Below are 16,341 nucleotides of genomic sequence, written 5' to 3'. Positions count from 1 at the left end.
TCTGCTGTATATATTGTGTTTCCGCTGCTATTTGTTTCACTACTTTGTTATTATTACGGGCAACTCCAAGGAGTCGACAGACTCAGCGAGGAAGGCCCTAACATCATGTCAAGAACAACTATTCAACATTCACACAGTATCTATCATACCTCGCCTTCAGCGACTAAAGATGGCGTTCAACAAGAAACGTACATCAGTGGCTCGTAGAACTTCACTACGAAAGTCTGGCTCTGCGTTGGATTTTTCGCAGTGGATGCGTTGTGGAAACTGTTATATGTATGCACCGAGGAATGTGAAGGATCTATGGATTGTTTGGCTAAATGAGAGGAATGGAAACTTTAACATATGTGAGAAGTGTTGGGACAGACTGGAGCAAGTAGGCATGGAAGCAGACGTCGGGATCGTAGCGGATGAACTTCGGCAGGAGTTCGGGAAAATGAAAAGTGACCTTCATCTTTTGCAAGAGGAATTGGAAGTGCTCAGTAAGGGGATTCTGGAAATTAAAACCAAGTTAAATGGGTTGAACAGAGAAATTAGGACTATGAAGATTACTCTAGCGGATGTAACTAGAACAGGATTAATGATTGAAATGTGAGTGACATTAGTGATTGATGAAGAAATAAATAGTATGGGAGTGATTGGGAGTCAACAGAATGAAAGCACAAGAGGTCTAGAAGAAACGAGATGTCGTGAGAGTGAGGAAGCAAGTAAAAAAGCATTGAGTAATGAAACTGGGGGAGTCATGCTGAATTGTATAGAAAATGAGGCCATGAGTGACTCTTGTTTGGAGACTTGAATGAAGTTATGAGGGGTAAAATATATGGTGATTCTATGATTAAGGGTATGGACAGCAGTATGCCTGAGGAGTGCTTGGCTGGCAGAACAATAGAGAGAATGGCTTTAGCAATAAAGAGAGGGCATGATGCAGAAAAGATGATAGTTATGGTGGGTACAAATGACCTGAGTGGTAGTATAAATTGTGATGGGTACAGTATTTTCAGGGAGGATAGAGAAGATAGAACAGGGGAGGAGTACTGTTAATGATAGCTGATGAGTTGTAGCCAAAGAAAGTAGTATATCAAGATGATAGACATGTGAATGATAGCAAAAGATTTAAGAACATTGTTAGATATTGTGAAGAAGAAATGGTCAATGGGAGGATAGTGTGTATGTGTTGCCTCATTTTGACAATTATGAGTTAAGTAGGTGAGTGATGATGATGAATGATATGATTGCAAGAATGTGCAAAAAAAGAGGTCTGGAATTTGTTGATGTCTGGAGTGTGTTTGAAAGCAAAAGACAGCTGTATGCAAGAGATGGGTTGCATCTGAACATGGAAAGTCATAAGCAATTGAAGAAGTTACTTTTTCTGAATAAGTTGAAGTAATTGGGCAGGAAAACTAAAATTGAAAAGGTTGAGTGTAAGAGGGAGAAACTTAAGCAGCGATTGTATAATTGTTGATCCTTATTCATGGAATAAATTGCAGAATAGAGCAGATAAAAATCGGCATGGGACTACTGGAATTAGTAACATGTATATTAGTTCTAAAGCTGGTAAGAACTAAAGGGAATCTGCAATTTTTGTATACCAATGCAAGAAGCATTCAAAATAAGAGGGAAGAATTTTTGGCATTAGTCAGTGCAATTTCACCAAAAGTTGTAGGCATTAGTGAAACTTTGCTGTCAGCAGAAGATGTGGTCACTGGAATTGAATGTGATGGGTACAGTATTTTCAGGGAGGATAGAGAAGATAGAAGAATGGGGGGGGGGGAGTATGATAGCTGATGAGTTGCAGCCAAAGAATGTAGTATATCAAGATGATAGATATGTGAATGATAGTACTTTTCAGGCAGTCTGGTGTGAAATAGTGACCAACGCAAGCAACTATATAGTTGGTTGATGCTATAGGCCAGGGGGTAGAGGGGGGGGGGGATATTGAATTCATGCATCAGCAAATTAGTGCAATGAGTGCACTAATTTTAATTATGGTGATATCAATTGGAAGGAGGAAATATCACATGGCAAAATGGAAATGGAATTCATACATCTATGAGATAATTACTTGAAACAGCATATAACTGAAGGGACACGTAGTGTGAGACTGTTGGACCTGGTCATTGGTGCAGAGGACATATGCGTAAGTAAGGTGTCCTCGTTACTTCCAATTGGTGAGAGCGATCATGTGGTATTGACTTGGGAGGTTGCAAAATTTGTGGATTTCTCTCTTAAGAAGGGATATATATGGAACTACAAGTTAGGCAATTATAACAAGCTTCGGAGTGAGCTTGCAGCAGTCCCATGGCAGAACATATTGCAGGGGAAAGATGTTAGCAGTGCTTGGGATAAATCAGCAGGTATCTGAGGAAGGCAATATCAGATTGTGTCCCCATGGTCAGAAAGACAAACAAGGTAGGCGTTAGATGGAAGAGTAGTAGTATCATGCTTGATCTGCAAAAAAAGAAGATGTTATGGAGAATTTACAAGGAGAAAGGCGATCAGTACACTCACGCTGGGAAGGTTACCTGTATAGTAAGAAAAGCTAAATCAGATTATCAGAAGACCTTAGCCAAGGAGATTAAGAGTAATCCCAAAGAGTTCTTCCGCTATGTGGCAAGTAAAAGTAAGAATGACTTCGGAAGGATAACCTTAGTGAGTGCTGATGGTGTCGAGGTGACCAATTCAGATGTAATAGTAGAGTTCCTGAGTGATCACTTTTCAAAAGTCTATCACCCAAGTGAGAATATCTCTGTACCTGTAGCAATAACTAATGTGAGAATTGAAGTTAAGAAATCAGAGGTACTTAATATATTGCAAAATTTAAATGCGAACACTGCTGTAGGTTTAGATGGAATATCACCTCGGTTGTTGTATGAATGTGCAAAGGAATTGTCAATATCTCTTACTTGATTATTTAACTTAAGTTTGAACTCTGGTATGGTCCCTAGGGAGTAGAAGGAAGACAAAGTAGTTCCTTTGCATAAAGGTGGCTCTAAAACTGCAGTAGCTAATTACAGACCGATCACCATCTTGGGAGTGGTGGTAAAAGCATTGGAAAAGTTGGTTAAAGACAAAATTCAAGAATGGGTGGATCAGAATATGATACTCTGTAGGACCAACATGGTTTTGTTAACGATCGATCCTATCTTAGCAATTTATTAGCTTTTTATAATAGAATGACATCTGAGTTGGACAAAGGAAATGGCTACGCAGTGATACTTCTGGATTTTGCTAAAGCTTTTGACAGGATACCCCATGGAATACTGTTGTGCAAATTGGAGCAGATGGGGATGGATACTAAACATGATATGGATAGGAGAATGGCTCAGGGAGAGATACCAGAAGGTGGTGTATGGAGGAGCAGAGTCCAGGATGAGGCAGGTGACCAGTGGTGTTCCTCAGGGCTCTGTGCTTGGGCCATTGTTGTTTAATTTGTACATAAATGATATAGGAAATGGCTTAAAAGGAGATATTCAGTTATTTGCTGATGATGCAAAGTTGGGTAATGCAATAAAAAATCAAGCTGATGTTGAGAGTTTGATCTAAATAAGCTGGTAAAATGGGCAAAAGAAAATGGATGTCAGTTCAATGTGGAAAAGTGTAAAGTAATGCATTTTGGGATTAAAAGATTACCAGCTGTGTACTACATTGATGGAACAGTACTCCAAGAGATTGATGAGGCTAGGGACTTAGGGGTGTTGATAGATAGGGAGATGAAGTTCAGGGCACACATTGCTAAGGTGTCCAAGATTGTACATAGGATTACTTGGATGTTGAGGAACACACTGACATCCAGAGATAAAGAGGTTATTATTCCCCTTTATAAAGCATTGATACTTCCACATTTGTATTACTGTGCTCAGGTCTGGTCACCTGGATTCCTTGGAGATGAGGAGGTTGTGGAAAGGGTTCAGAGGAGAGTGATTAAGTTGGTGAGTGATGTAAAAAATGCTGCCTACATTGATAGATTGAGAGCTTGTGGATTGCAGAGGTTGGTTAATAGGTGGAGAAGGGGGGATATGATAGAAACATTTAAATTACTAAAAGGTTTTTATAAGATTGATGCAGCCAAAATGTTTCAGCTGTGTGATAGTGATGGAAGAACAAGAGGTCATCCCTGGAAATTAAGGAAAAGCGTGGTTAACAAGGGTGTGAGAACGAGGTTTTTCGCCTGGAGGGTGGTGAATGAGTGGAATGCATTGCATTGCCTGATTCAGTTGCGAGTTCTTCGCCTGTAAATGAATTCAAGAAAAGATATTATCGATATTGTTTTGATAGTTTGGGTCTCCTGCGATGAGTGTACTGACTCCATGGAGCTACCTGTAATAATAATAATAATTGAAATTAATCCCATACTCTCCTTTTGTCTTTAAATCAAACTGAAAATTCATGCTGACACATTTTTTGATTATATGGGAGGCTTCATAGGATGCTCCTCTCTGCATGCATCTTCTGCCATTTGGTGCACAGTAATCCAAATGAGGAAAAGGAGAAATAAATTTACCAAATTTCAGTATTATCAAAATAAGCAACAACTAATATAATGTATACAGAGGGATGGATATTTTTTTTCCCTCTCTAAATAGTTTTTCAGTCATGACCATACCAGTTTAGTTCTATTAATAGTCTTTTATATGCTTCTAACTTCAATTTTTGTTTTTTTCTAACTATAAGTATATTTCTGGACCTTTATATTCCATCACCTCTTGCTGTTATTTCTTGCTATGATAAATCAGCCCTTGGGATAGATCACCTAAAAAAGTAGCATCATGCACTTTCCTATATCAAAACCACAATCTCAGATAATAACAGCGAGGTAATAACAAAATTATGATAAACCAGTTTATAATTAAAAGAGTTAAATTCGGTGGAAAAAACCCTTAAAGAATCACACTACTCAGAGACTGATTATTATCAGACTTTGTGCAGTGTGAAAATTCATTGTAGGAGGTCTCACTGCATCACACATATAATTCCTCAGACTAACTTTAAGCACATTTACTGTTTATATTCACCACATCCCCAGGCAATGTATCTTGCTCACCAACCACTACATCATCATCATCAAATTTCTGCCATGTACCCTCAAGGGGTGTACAGGATATGATAGTATTATATGAAAAACTTACATCATTACTAACTTCCTATCAACAATTTTCCTCCAAATTAGTCTGTTACTTTCAAAACTCCAAAACCATCACATCTTATATTTCTATCTTCTAAGGCAATTTTTACCGTATCAATCCACCTATATATCTTCCTTGATCTTCCTCTGGGTATTTTTCTTGCCAACCTGGCAGAGAGCATTTGTTTTGCTAATCTTTCCTCTCCCAAGGGGAAAGATTTTAGCAGTGACCTTTTAGCAGTTCTGTTTAAGTGACCATAACACCTGATATTAGCTCTACTAAATGCATTCCTGGATGCTGACAATGTGAAATTCTTTCCTAATATCCTAGTTTTTAATATGATATTGCCATTCATGCCCATCTGTTCATGCCCCTAATTTTTCTCAGGACTCTCATATCTGCAGTCTCTAGTCTTTGGTCAAGCGTTTTACTTCTGACCCAGCTCTCAGATCCATAAGTTAAAATTGGTTTGAACAGTGTCGTGTATACAGCTAATTTAGTGCTGTATACACGACAGAAATTTTGGCTAATTTCTCTCTTATTATACTTATTTAACTGAAACAGTTGACTTCCTACCATACCAGCTTTGTTGATTCTGTTGCCTATTTCCATATTTAACTTACCATCTTCACTAAAAATTGTGCCTAAGTAGCTGAAATGTTTTACTTGTTCTATAAGTTCTCCATTCACAATGAAGTTGATATATTCAATGTTTCTGGTTATTTTCATTGTCTTTGTCTTGTTATTGTTAATTTTCATACCAAATTTATGACAACAGTTATTCAATTTAGTCAGGGAATCTTGCAGACTTGTACTGGATTTATCTAAAAGTATAACATCATCTGCATAAAGTAAAGAGCTGAGATTAACATCTCCAATTTTGATATAAGGTGTAATACCATTTTTCTTCATAATGTGATCCATATAGATAATGAATAACAGAATGGATAATGTACATCTTTGTCTGACACCAGATTTAACATTAAACCATCTTCCTGTACTTCAATACTAACTGCTGACTTACAATTCAAATAAAGACTAAGTATTGCCTGATATAATAGCCCATTAACACCATATAACTGTAGCATTTTGAATAGCTTCTCTCTTGGCAACTTGTCATATGCCTTTTCCAGATCTACTAAACTTAAATACAGAGCTTTGTTATATTCCCATGATTTCTCAACTATTTGTCATAAAGTGAAGATCTGATCCTGACAGCCTCTATTTGGCCTGAATCCAGCATGTTCTTCACCAAGCTTTTCTTCCACAATCCTTCTCAACCGTTTCTCAAGTATACTTGCGTAAATCTTACCAGGAACACTCAGTAGAGAAATACCTCTGTAATTCTCACATTCAGTTTTATTTCCCTTTTTTATATATAGGTACCTATGAGAGCTCTGCTCCGATAATCTGGAATGCGTCCCTGTATCCAGGCCTTCTGAACTATGCAGTGTAGCCACTGTAAGACAATTTTACCTCCATACTTGAGCATTTCTGGTCAAATATCATCTATTCCTGCTGTCTGTCCACATTTTAGGCCTTGATAGCTTTTTCTACTTCAAGTATGGATATGCATTCCTGACTGCATGCCTGTTGAGTGTTTTTTACCACTGTGCTATCACTGCTTGTTTCATTTAGCAATTTTTCGAATAATTACTCCATACTTCAAGGATAGCATTGTCTTCAGTTTTCATGTCACCTTTATCATCTCTAATTGCCTGGTTGGCCGAGTTTTTGTGTGGTGGAGACAGAGTTGTACAGCAGGTGCCCTCCCTCGATGAGTCCTTGGACTCCCTGGAGGTGTCAAATAATAATAATAATTCCTTTTACAGCATTCTTTCCTCCATTTCTGAGCCTCTTCAACAACCTCCAGAATATCTTGCCATCTTCTTGATATATATTTTCTATGTTCTTACCAAAGTCTTCCCATGACTTTTGTTTAGTAGTTTTACACAGTGTTTTTCTTACATTTGTCTCTGTATTCTCTAAGAGCACAAGCTGACTTATTTGCAGGAACTTTTGATATGCTTTCTTCTTTTCCATCACTATCTCTTTAACTTCCTGTGCCCACCATGGAGTTCTGATTTTTCTATCCTTGCAGACAACCTCACCACATGCCTCTCTGGCAGAATCAATCAGTGTTTTTTCCACGGCTTCCCTCTGAACAGGAACCAAACCTGCAAGGTTTGATTCCTGTTCTCAAACTCTTTCATTTTTTCTTGAATAATGTTTGTGTATTTTAGTCTACAGTTCATATCTCAGAGCTGCTCAACTTTTATTTGCTTTAAAACTTTTCTTATATGTTCTTCTTTTCAGTGTGAAATTCAATTTTTTTTATTCTGCTCAAGACTAAACGGTGATCACTTCCAATTTCAAATCCTCAGTACACTCTGGTGTCCTGCACCAGGAAGAAAACATCACTATTGACAATAACATAATTCAATGAGACTTTTCTTATTCCTTGCCTCTTTTCTCCATGTGAATTTGTGCACATTTTTATGTTGGAACATGGTGTTAATAATAACCAGTCGATATCCTGAGCAGAAATCCAACAGGTATTTGCCATTATTATTAGCTTTGCTCTTTTCTCCAAATTTTCCCAAACTACTATAGTACTAAAAACCTCCTGCTCCTCCTCCTCCACTGATCATATTCTCTTCAGTGATGGCTTCTTTACCCTTTCCTCCTCCATTTTATGAAAAATTACTTCCACATTAATCCAGTAAGAACCCCTTATCAACTTAAATGTCTTGATCACATCATTCCTTCTCCTATTCACAGGTCACTGCAAATTGCATTTCCTTAATCTTTCTTCATGCCAAAGACAGAGAAAAATCAATTGTCCCTAGGCTGTTTCCAATATATTCTCTTCAACCATGAAAACCAATGAATAAATCTGTATCCAATAATCCATATGCAGCCTGATCGAGGCCTTATATAAGGGAGCCATAGCCTCCTTACTTCTACATGTCAATGTCATCCACATCATTGCCATAATCTGTTGTGATGTCCTGACAAATTTAGCAAAGCATCCCCTAAATTTTAGGTCCTTATTCATCATCACACCCACAATCCTTATCTTCTCCACCAACTGCAAGATATACATAGTAATTATACACTCTACATCCATCCCATCTTTGCTTCCCAAGTTTTTAAAACTTTACATTAATTTTTCAACATTGAAATAGCAACTCCAGTCACTTGTCAACATACACACACAGTCTATTCAAATACTCTTGTAAAGCCACATCTGCTCTACTCCTCACAGTTCTTCCCACATTTTCATCATCTGCAAATAATTTGCACCACCCCTTTTAAACCTCTCCCAATATTGTTAACATACACAACACACAAATATATATGTCTGTGTGTGTGTGTGTGTTGAAAGTTTTTTTTTTAACTTGTCTCTACTATAAATCAAAGATGCCAAGAAATCATATTATTGGTTTTAATCCTTTATCCAAGTAAGCAAAACAATGTTTTGCATGTGAAGTATCTTCACAACTGAGCTACTTGTATATAGGGGCTAATGACTTCACATCATTTGCCTTAGTATGTATCTCATAATGCAAAGCACATACCCTTTTGGATATATATATATATATATCATACAATGCATAATGGGAAGGGCCACTACCCAGACTAGTTTTGACCTTTATTGAGGTCTCATCAGTGAGAGCCAGATCCGGAAGAGATACCAAGGTTGAAGGAATGCGGAACTCATATTTTTCATATACATATACACGTAGTCAAAGGATCAGTCTTTCTTGTAAAAGAGGGCACATTATGCTTTATGAAACATCACACTTCTTTCCTTGTGAGATATATTCAACGGATAGTCTGCTTTATAGCTTCCTGCATAAGTTACAGATGAAGTGTTGCTCTGACTCGATTATTAATGAGTATTGATTAGATTATCCTCTGTGTTTAATGCAGACGCTGTAGATGATAGCCCTTCAACCCTTAATGCAGATGAAGTTTCATAATCTGTCTCTTTTTAACTATATGGAGCAGATACCAGTAGTCTTCTTCACTGTGTGTGTGTGTGTGGTTGTGGTTGTAAATGCTAGAGGAAGCATCCAGGACATAGGTGATAATCACTTTGTTTACTGAACAGATCAGATATGTGTGCTCAACAGTATCTGGGATGTTTTAGAATAGACAAAGATCCAATTATCTAAGTTGAAATTTGTGGAGCATAGGAGTAGCCAAGATAATATGCCATAGCCTTCCTTGTATGTTTGCATTTAGCCTGGTATACTTTGCTTTGTACAGGAAATCCCATTGGAAACTGATGGCATGTGTAAGTTTGCACATGTAAGTTGGAGGTACTGACATGAGGTGGTGAGGCTTCAGCTGACAAGTTGAAAGGTGGGTTCATAGGAGTTTCTGGAAGTAATTTGATTCTGTGAGGTGTGCTGATATCTGGAAAAGCTTTTATAATAGTCATTTGTACCTGTTGATTTAGTTCTGAGGATTTTCAATGGTAGGCATTTGAAGGTTTTCCTTTAGCTGGGTCAGGCAGATTCTTATGATTCTTATTCCTGCACATTTATATGTAGAGAAAAAGAGGGTATTGGCCAAGTTATGGGACTTATGCTTATATTTATGGGACTTAATGCAATTGAGAAGTCTTTTGAGGAGAATGATCTTTAATGATTTTGTTTTCGAGGAAAATCAGACCCTGGTCTCCCATATTTAGTGGCTTGCAGAGTGCTGGGTAGGTTATCCAGCTGGTTTCTTACAGAGGAAATGTGTAATTGCCTCTTGAACGTGTTTCTGTTTGAGAACAGTGGTCTGTAAGCACAACTAACTATTGATCCTGTCAGTGCATGATGAGGTGCTGTAGTTTTCCAGTGTTGTAAATCATCTCAGTGAAACAGACAGTTTTGGAAAATAGGTGATGGTGCAGTACTGACAATTCAGAGGATTGTGGTAAGCATGAGTCCTCAGGTGGGTGGATGCTTGCATAATGCAATTGAGAAGTGTTTTGAGGAGAAAGATCTTGAATGATTTTGTTTTCAAGGAAAATCAGACCCTGGATTTCCCATATTTAGTGGTTTGCAGAGTGCTGGGTAGGTTATCCAGCTGGTTTCTTCCAGAAGAATGTGTAATTGCCTCTTGAATGTGATGAAGAAAGTCTTCAGGGAAGGTCACTAATTTGAAGGTGTGTCAGAGCACACTTACAGCCATTTGGTTGATGATTAGAACTTTTCCTCTGAGGGAAGAACTTGCACTTATGCTTACTGGCAGCCATCTGAAGCAGTTGTGCAATTATATTTAGTTGAGCATATTACACTATTACAAATTTAGGTGTTCCAAGTAAGGCCATAATGATGGACTAATATCACAGAAATATGGATAACCTGCATTCAGCCCATATAACATTTAATGGAATTGGTTGGGAAGGTCAAACAATGATTTTAAGATGTGAAATGTTAGTTTTTAATAAAAAAAAACAGGACTTTGGGTCATCCAATCCACAAATATAATAAATGAGGGCTTAGGGTCACCAGCGGTTTCAAATTCTTTACATTAAATATATTAATTTTAACCAATATAGTGGATACAGATATTTAACATAAACAGGACTATAGGCTATCACTGCCTAGGAATGCTTCCAGAATAAACTAACACCCTTCAAAACCATAATTGGCTACTAGTTATGGTTTTGAAAGGTTATGGTTGAGAGTACTTTCTAATGCTCCAAACCATTTGAATGAAATGAAGATCTGGTCACATTTTATAAAAAGTAACATCAGTAGTTGATGAGGATAATGTCTATAGCATAATTCAGTTTATGAATGTTTAATTCAAAAAAGGTTACATGCTGAACTACGAAGCAGGAAATTATGACTACCTGAGGAGTATGCTGGGTGTTTGCGACATGGTATCAGTTGTTGGATGGGAAGGATATTAACAGTGCATGGGAAGTGTTTAAAAATTCTTAAATTATGCAATATTCTTAAATGATGAATGTGTCCCTAGAGTTTGAAGAATAAATAGAATAGTGAAATGGAAGTGTAATTTAATTAAGCAAGAGATTTGTAAGAAAAAAGATGATGTAGAAGGAATACTGTGTGCATAAGGATAATGTATGGAAAGCTAAGAAACTGATTCTGCTACTTAAAGACAACCCAAAAAGAATTTTATTGTTACGCTGCAAGTAAAAGAAAGAATGAATTTGAAAGAATAACACTACTGAATACAGATCGTATGCGGGTGACTGATGCAAAAGTGATTGCTCAACTAATAAGTAGCCATTTTGCTAAAAGCTATTAACCTGATATATGCAACATTGAACTCACTTCTATCTCTTCACTGTATGAGGAAATGTGTATAAGGAGGAAGTACTAGAGATGTTGTACAAACTGAATAAGAATTCTGCAATAGGAAACTGATGGGATATCAGCACGGATGTTAAGTGTTCAGCTGAACTGGCTATATAATTTCAGTCTCAGAACAGGGAACATTCCACAGGAGTTAAAAGAATGTATGGTAATCCCATTGCACAAAGGTGATGAAAAGACCACCATGTCCAACTATTGACCAATCAGTATCTCAGGAGTGGTGGAGAAAATTTTGGAAGAGCTGGTTAAGGCTAACATTCAGAAATGGATTGACAGAGAATCTCTACTTTGCAACAAACAGCATGGGTTTACTGAGGAAAAGTAATGTTTTAGCAATTTGGTCACATTCTATAATGTTACCACTCAGTTAGACAAGAGGAATTGACTGAGTGGTTAGCGTATCAGCTCTCCCGCCAAAAGTCTGCAGGTTCAAATCCTGCTGTGGGCATGGATGTTTTTGATTGTCTGTAAAAATACTAGTGATGGTGGTGGGCAGTAGATGGCATTGGTGTAGATGATGCAGTTTGCTGTAATTGGTGGATTGAGTGGTGGAGATGGAGAGTTGTAGAGCAGGTGTCCTCTCTCGATGAGTCTTTGGACTCCTTGGAGGTGTTATGTAATAATAATAATAATAATACTTTGGATTTTGCTAAGGCTTTTGAGAGAATGCTGCATGGAAGACTGTTGCATAAATTGGAGAATATGGAACAGGATTATAAACTATTGGCATGGATAAGGGATGGCTGACATGCAGTACTCGCAGAATGATTTGAATGGGCTGGAATTGTGGGCATGGGAAAATGGCAGTCAGTTCAATGTTAATGTAAGGTCATGCACAATGGAGTGATTAGATATCCAATGTCGTATTGTATTGGCAGGATTATGCTAGAAGAAACTGATCAGACTATGGATTTTGGAATTTTAGTAGACAGGAAGCTGAAGTTTAAGGGTCATGTAGCAAAAATTGTAAATACAACTTTTTTTGTATTTAATATTTTTAAATAATTGCAATGCTATAACAAACCTTGACTTGTAAAGATAAGGAAGGCATTTTGTCCTTTTACAAGGCCTTGATAAGACCTGACGTGGAATATTGCATACAGAGCTGGTCTCCTGGTTTCTGTGGTGATCATGATACAGTGAAGAGAGTGCAAACAAGAGTGTCAAAAATGATATCAGGATTGTGGAATACTTATTATGAAGACAGATTGAGAATATGTAGGCTGCAGACACTAACAAACCAGAGAAAGAGGGATGATATGATTTGAGTTACAAATTTCTGAAAGGGTTATACAGAATTTCAATAAATGGAATTTTTCATTTTATAGGAGGTAGGGAAAGGACGCAGGGGCATTCTTGGAAGTTGAGAAGGAATGTTGTGAAGAAGTGGGTGAGGGCTAGATTTTTCTCTCATGGAGTAGTGCATGATTGAAATGGATTGCTGTTGGATTGTGTATGCAAGTAGCATGAATGAATTCAAGAACAGATATGACAGCTGGTGCAAATAGGATGGCCTGTCCATGAGTTCCTGACTCCCTGGATGTCTCTCTTAATAATAATAATAATTTTTCTGGATTTTGCAAAAGCATTTGAGATTGATGCATGATGAGTTGATTTTGAAGTTGAGTTGATTATCAAAACCCATTTTCATCAAATGGGTTTTAATATTATGTTAGTAGACTGAATTAGTAATTAACTGTCTGACAGATATCAAAGGAGTTGCATATATGGGAACATTATTGAGGAGAAGGATAGTTACCAGTGCTGCTCCACGGCACTGGTAACTAAAGTAATGAATATTCAACCTTTACGTTTGGTATTTGCAGATGATGCAAAACGAGGGAGGGTATTAATCTTTACAATAACTCTCCCTGCTGGTGTAATGACTCTTCAGAAGGATTTCGAAATGGAATGGTCAAATGACTGGATTCCATTTCAGTTTTAAAAAAAATCATCTAAATTTTTTTTTAGTTGGGATCATGTCTAGTTTTCTTTAGCAATTCCACATGCAAAGTTATTCAACTTATAGTGCATTAGTATTACAGTTGATAGGCTGTAATTGAACAGAAAAAATAAACCTATTAATATTGGATTTGAAGATTATACCATTTAGGAAATACATCCAGGCTGTTCTTAAGACAAGCAGCAATAGATGGAATGAATGAAATAAAGCAAACATTTTTGCAGTGAGTTTGGAGTTGAACTACAAAGAGGTGCTGAACAGTCTGTACATATTTTTTTAAAAATTAGAGAAGGGGGGGGGGGGGAATTATTGATGCCATTTCAGATGAACAGTAACTACAGATGTCTCTGTTGAAAAGGCACACAGCAGTCATTGAATATCTGTGTGAAAGAGTGCAGTGAATTGGTGGGAGGCAGGTCATTAAACAAAGTGCCCTTTTCTGTATGGAGATATTTTTGGATTCTCTTATAGACAAAATCCCAAAACATTAGAATAGTAGTCAGTATTTGGACAGATTTGTGATTTGTAAATAATGTAAACAATTAGCTGTGGAAAGGTTTTACACTTTTGCATGGTGCAAAAGAAGAAACCTAATTTCTTAAACGAAAAACTTCTTGTCCAGAGATAAAATGTTGTAATAAGCAGTAGAAAAGAAATGTTTTTGTGAAGAGATTGAATTTTGTGAGCATTGAAGTTAGAGTTCTCAGAATAATATTGAAGAATGGTTTGGGGAAATCAAAATTTTGAACTTTAGCAATAGATATTGTGGAAATTTTGGAAACTTTAGATATTACAAAGTTTTTCAAATTAGAAAGAAGTGCAATGAGCTATCATCAGAAAAACTATTGATTGAATTTACAGGCACCTGGAGAAGGTCGATGATATATAGAAGGAACAGAGTAGTTGAAAGAGCAAAGTTCCGTGGCATTCCAGGATTATTTAAGAGTTTGAAGATAAAGGTGCATTCACCAATACACTTGATGTATGAGCAGAGATAAAGCTGGCATCTCATTTCAAAAAGGACAGGAACTTACTTAAGAGTAATCAGTATTTGCCACACCTCATGGCATTTATTCAAAGGTATGTGACATAAGTGAGAAGATCCCTGTTGACTGTTTGATTTATGAGGTTTCCAGGCCAACCATGCCAGCAAAGAATGGTTTGCTGCCATGTTTGGCTGAGTGGATAGAGCTCATCAACCAATAGACTCTTCAAAACCCACTGTGTTGTGAATGTTTGGAAAAGCTTATAAGTAGTAGTCTCACACTGTCCCCCTCTTTTTATTGAAAGTGTGAAGTGGTTTGTAATTTTAAGGAAGACTTAAACAGTCTAGCAGTATAGGCAAAGGTAAATGGCTGCCAGTTTAATGTGGCCAAGTGTAAGGTGATGATACTAAATGCATGATAGGCTTAAAACTTTTCACAAGTAGCATTCAGACAATAAAATGAAATAAAAAGCCAGTACAAGATTTTACTGTTGGTGAATTTCTCTACTACTTGAAAGAAAATACTTGGCATTGAATGGTAGGAGGAAAATTACCTAGTTCATCAGTGCAAGAACTGGATGAAAGGTAAGAAAATTGATTTTATTGTTCTTTGGCTAACAATGAAATAGAAACATTCAAATATAAAAAGAAGTGGAAAAAAGAAAGGTTTGATAAAAATTACAGTTGAAAGTTTGTTTTATAAGGGACCAGAAATATGAATGCCATTTGTACATGATAGAAGTTTCCTGTTTCTGGTATTTTCAGAATCCATTTTGGATGTGTTGATAATGTGTTTATATTATTTTGACAATAGTTAAAGACAGAAAGGTGAATATTTCATGAAAGCTAATTACGATATTCTTCAATCATCTTTTGATAGGTGCTTTTTTCAGAGAACCAATACTTAAATATGGGAAGAGAATTTAAATTCACGAAGCATATGACAGTGAAATTAAGAGAATTGTAGATATGCATGGAAGAGTAAAGAAGAGTGGAATGAAAGATGGCTGTATGAAACAGATAACAAATAATTTGCAAGTGGCACTGTATAGATATACAACTATCTGGAGTGTGCTGAACGAGAGGATGTATAAAGTTTGTTTACATGGAGGTAGAAAAATCAGAGCAATTATGACATTGCATATGAGGAGAAAGCAAATAAACAAGTTGGTAGCAGCAGGAGGAATGATTGATTTGGTTGGAAACAAAGAGAATGTTGAAAGAGATATCAGGATTTTGCTGATGAGAGTAAAAGATAATGGTTTGGTAGGAAAGGCAGTCGCCGTGTTGCCCAAGTATGACAGTGATAAGTTGAAATTAAGAGCAAAAGTCATGAATAGTATGATAGCAGATATGCGAGGAAAAATTGGTGCAATTCGTGAATATGTGTGAAAATTTTGAAGGATGAATGAAGGGGAGTAGCATGAGTGAGAAGAATGAGAGAATGGAACAGTGCAAGCAAACAGGAAATTGGGGGGGGGCAGGATGTACAGGGAATTATAGCATAAGCGGAGTGGAGGGCTAAGCATTTTTTTGGTATTTTTGAAATTAATTTTTGTAATTTTTTATTCATTTTTTACTTGGTCCGGAAACCCTGATCTAGAAACCAAACATGGAAATTTTTTTCAAACCACTTCAGGACACCAATAAGTGGGGAAGTGGTCTTACACCAAGCAATGAAATTCATTGCTTGGTGTGCGAAATTCTCCTGGCCCATGAAAGGAGATCGTTGATTGGAGAGCGGATTCTAGCCACTCAGCCAACTAAATGGAAACAGAAGTGTGTGAGCAGACAAGAAAGAAATGGAATAGCCTGGGATGTGGGGGTGAATGAATGTGTGGTGAGGGTTGTGAGATAAATAATCTCAGAATTGATGGTTAAGGTATTGGAGAAATTGGTGAAAGACAAAATTCAGGACTG

This window comes from Typopeltis vanoorti, chromosome 16 (genome assembly GCF_054136105.1).
Source record: "Typopeltis vanoorti isolate ZY-2024b chromosome 16, IOZ_Tvanoo_1.0, whole genome shotgun sequence".
Lineage (NCBI taxonomy): Eukaryota > Metazoa > Arthropoda > Arachnida > Uropygi > Thelyphonidae > Typopeltis > Typopeltis vanoorti.
This window is presented reverse-complemented; position numbering follows the sequence as displayed.